Genomic DNA, 5,079 nt, shown 5'->3' with positions numbered 1-5,079 from the left:
TAGAACAAAGATAGGGACTTGAGTTCTTCTGATCCAAGTGAGTGCTTTTTCTCCACTGTACCATGCTGGAAAAATAAGGTAGAAAACCTACCATGAGTAGAAGAGAAGAAAATGCTCAGGTGAACTTGGGGTGGAAAAAACCATGAGGCCCTGTGCTTTTGCCATCTGAAAGGGCTTCTGGACTATTCTAGGTCTATACTATTCTGAGTTTCCATTTTGGCACTCTAACTTACAGGAAAACTTCAACTGGATCATTAAAACCAGGCATTCATTCAATAGATACCTGTGGTTTTTTCCTTAGATTAATGTTACAAACATGCTTGTTTTCAATGTTTGCTTCTTAATCACCATTGCCCTTTTAACTCCCTAGTGTGAGGGGTGAAAAAGAAAGATGGAAGAAATCAATGACACCAATGTTCAGAGTTCCTTTTATAGGAAACGGTGGAACTGGAGGCCAACTAATAAGAACCTTTTAGTTATTGGGTTTGGTTTGGGTTTTGTTCCTATGCTCCACTTTACAGAGAAAAGAGATCACTAGAAAATAAATGTATCTCTGAGATTCAATGCCTGCATCAAAAAGGCAATTTCTAGAGTAAATCCCACTTTATATGCATTCAGGGTTTAATCAGCTATACCTTCTATATCTATACTTACTTGGCTGCACAATGAGAATTCTTATCTTTCATCATGACCCGGGGGCATGGCAAGATAATCATTAAATGTATTCACTAAACTGTACTTACTAGGGCAGAAAATTGGAATAGCATACTTCAGAAAGATTATTTTAAACAAAGGTTGAAATTTAAAAATGGTTTCCTCGTTAATCTTCAGTTAATTAAAAAAAAAGCTGTTGTTTATTTTTACTTTATCACACCACTACAGTTTGTAGTGGAAGATAACATAAAATGAAAAGCATTTGTCTCCATACGATTAATTTTCGCAAACATTCGGTGCCAGGTATTTTTTTAGTTGTCAGAGTGTATAAAAATAAATATGAATATAGCTCTACCATTTAGAACAGAGCTAGCAATCTATAGCCCACGGACCAAGCCTGTGCTTGTATGGTCCATGAACTAAGAATAGTTTTTACATTTTTTTAATGATTGGGGGGGAATCAAAAGAAGAAAAATATTTTGTGCCATGTAAAACTGATATGAAATTCAAATTTCTGCCCATAAATAAAGTTTTATAGGAACACAGCCACACTCATTCCTTTACATTTGATCTATGGATGCTTTCACACTGAGATGGCAGAGTTGAGTAGCAGACACAGAGACCATTTGGCCTGCAAAACCCTCTCCAGGAAATGGTTGCAACCGCTGCTTGAGAAGCTCACAATCTGCAACGGGAGAGAAGTACACATGCACACTTAGTCTTCATAATATAGTTAAGCTATAATAGAGGTATAGTAACAGAGGGAGAAGTTATTCCTTCTCTCTGTAGCAGTCAGAGTTTAATGAGTACATTAAAGGGATTCTAAGCAAGGATGCGGAGAATGGGAACATAACATAGGATCAAAGAAGAACAAACCTACACTGGGTCTGGGAGAAGTTCTTTAAGGAGTGTGGAAAGAAGTGGGAGATGAGTTTAGGAAAGGACATGACATCAGATTAGGATTTCTGATCCTTTCAAAGACTACACATCACCTGCAGGTGGTCAGCCAAGATTTTAAAGTAGGAGTACTTGACCACATCTGAGTTTCAGCAAGATAACTAGCAAAAGGGTGGAGGCAGAAGGAGAAAGGAGAGAATAAAGGCAGAGAAACCAGATATGGGATATTGCAACAACCTAGGTGAGAGATGATAATCTGATTTAAGATAATCTATCACAGGAAGGTGGGGTCAAGTCCAGAAACACAAAAGCATTTTAGACAAACTGAACTGGTGACTGACTTGATTTGAAAAATGAGAGAAATGCATCAAGGTGACATAACACTTGACTAAATTTCTGAACTGAGAAGTAAAACTGTCCAAATATGAGTATGTATTTTATATCCAGGATATAACACATTGAGTCTTCCTACACAATAAATATTTGCTGAATGAATAAATCAATGAATGTCAAGAAGCACGATAGGAAACCAGGAGGGAAAGTAGCTTTGATAGAAAAGATTGGAGCTTTCCCATATTTCCTTTCAGTGAGAATAACATAACAAGCTCTATTTTGGATAAGTCAGTCTTGAGGTACCTGCAGACATTGGGGTAAAATGGTCAGTAAGTCATCTGGGAGTATAGGCCCAATGCTTAGCTTAGAGACCCTGGTGACCTAGAAGGTCAGCAGCATGGAGGAACTCAATGAATCCTAGGGTAGACGAGAGTATTCCAGTTAATTTTATTTTAAAATACCACACCTAAATGCCTTTTCCCTTGATAAACTATAAAATAATCCTGTTTAATTGAATAGACGCTGTGTATCTTCCCAGCCTGGGTTCATAGTTCCATTAAAAAGATGTAGCAACCACGCTGCTGCTCCAGCCTTTTCAAAACCATAAATAAATTAGGTAAGAAGGAAAAAAAAAAGGACAGTAACTATATTCCAAAATATCTTTAAATGATTTAGTGTCTTCTGCTATAATGCTTAAATAAAGCAAAATTGTAGTTATCTTGGTACTTAAACAGTAACACCAACATCAAATTTTAAACTAAATTAAAAAATAAAACGAATGTATATATAAGGCATGACAGCTCGAATTTGCTTTAAATATGATGGTAAGCATTCAGCAAACAAAAACAAAAATACTTGATCATATTGCAATTCTATGCTCAAAGACTTGTTACATCCTACCATTACTGGAAAGTGAAGAGGAACTCCAATTGCCCAGGGCCACGTTGGTTGGGTGTGGGTCATCCGCAAGGTGAAACCACAAGGCAGAAGACTGATAAGATTTGGTTTCCTTCTCCCATTGTAGGACAATTAGGAGTGCTTGGGAAACACAGCATAATGAAAATTGAAACATATTTTGATACTGCTGGACTTTCTGGTCTTTAATTCAATAATGGGTCTTGTACATTTTCAAGAGAAGGTTATTATTTGATGTGCTTTCTAAACTTATTTGACCACAAAGAAATTTTATTCAAAGTGTCTAATAGAACTAGTTTGCCATGGGAACCACTTTAGGAAACAATAATTATCTCCAAGAGCTACATATCTCTTTGTAGGCAATTTCACCCACTGCCATCATCCAATAACCATTTATTTACTGATGATGAGCAAAATTATATCTCTAGTCAAGTTCTTTCTCTCTTGAGCTCCAGACATGTATTTTATGTACATCACCATTTGAATGTCCTGCAAGCACCAAAAAAATCTGTCATATGTCAAAAGTTGAAATCAGTATTTCCATCTATGCTTCTCCCCCCACACACACACACACACACATTCACAATCACATATAGCCTCTTCTGAGGACTCACAATCTCAGGAAATAGTGCTATCGTCTGGTTAGTTGTTTAAACAAGAACACGGGAGAAATCTTTGAGTTATTTTTCTTCTCACCATTGATACCCATTCACCAAAGCCTGATACGATTATCTCTGAAATATCTCTTAACCCAAGTCCCTTCTCACAAGCCCAACCATCCTGATTCAATCAATGGCCACAAACATGTGTCCAGTCTTGCTTCCTTCCAGCGCATTCTTCATGACCTAGACAGAGGTTACATAGGTTTATATAATTGTCGAAACTGATGGCCCTGAAACACCCAAGATGTCTGCATTCTATTTTGTGTAAACTATACTTCAGTAAATAACAAATATTTCAGTAGCTTGATACAAAGTAATTCAGGTACCTTTAAATAAGAGAAGGTAAGTGAGTTACTGATTCTCTAATGTAAATAATTGCTGAAATAATCATTTTGATTAATGAATTGAATGAATCACCTAAAATTCTGCTGTCATGAATCAGTGATCGTCTCATGGTTGCAAGTGCCAATAAAACTCAAACAAGTCAGATCAGTACATGCCTAATAAAAAGTAAACACACATGTAAACCTCAGCACAGTTAAGTAAGATTATTCAGGACAAATATTTCATCGCCAAGGCAGAGCCAGTGTTGGCTCCCCTAGAGCTGCCTTTCACTAGTTTAAGAAAGAAAAGATCTAGGAATTCCAGACAGAACTTTATCCCTACATTACATTCTATTATGCATTTGAAAAAATGCCCTTATAGACTGTCTTAAAGACAATATGGCAAACACAGGCCTTTTGTCCACAAATTCCTTTTTTTTATCCATCTCTTTAACCCTGATATTGTCACACATGTAGGGGGAAAAATATCTACATTTCCAAAAGAACTTAATATTTTTCTTTTATTCTGAATTCCTCTAAACAGAGCTCATATAATCAAAAATCAGAAAAGCAAAATATTAGTCAAAAGGTTGTAACAAAAACCAAAATAAGAATGACTTAAACAAGTTATAAATTTAGTTTCCTCATGCAAGAGCCCCTGTGGAAGATTCTAGGGCTGGCATGGACGCTCCAAAGTACTGAGGATTCAGGAGTTTTATCTGCTGGCTCTCCCAACTTCAGCAGGCAGCTTCCATCTCTTGGTCAAATGGTAACTTTAACTCTTACCATCTGTGATGGTTAATGTTTATGTGTCGACTTGACTGAGCCATAGGGTGCTTAGACATTTGGTCAAACATTATTCTTGATATGTCTACAAGGGTGTTTTTGGATTAGATAACATTTGAGTCAATTGATTGAGTAAAGCAGATAGCTCTCCTTAATGAAATTAGCCCTCATCCAATCAGTGGAAAGCCTGAATAGAACAAAAGACTGACCCTCCTGCAAATAAGAAGGAATTCCTCTCTATCTGAAGGTCTTAGAAATGAGACATCAGTCTTTTTCCTGACTTTAGTCTCAGACTCAGACTGGAACTTACATTTTTGGCTGTCCTGGTTCTCAGGCCTTTAGACTCAAAACGGAACTACACCATCAGCCTTCCTGGGTCTCCAGCTTGCCAACTGCAGATCTTGAGGCATCTCAGCCTCCATGACTGTGTGAGCAAGTTACTTGTAATAAGTATCTCTCTTTCTCTCTCTCTCTCTCTCTCTCTCTCTCTCTCTCTCTCTCTCTCTCTC

This window comes from Hipposideros armiger, unplaced genomic scaffold, assembly GCF_001890085.2.
Source record: "Hipposideros armiger isolate ML-2016 unplaced genomic scaffold, ASM189008v1 scaffold_174, whole genome shotgun sequence".
Taxonomy (NCBI): Eukaryota; Metazoa; Chordata; class Mammalia; order Chiroptera; family Hipposideridae; genus Hipposideros; species Hipposideros armiger.
The sequence above is the reverse complement of the archived record's forward strand: the minus strand, read 5'-3'. Positions refer to the sequence as shown.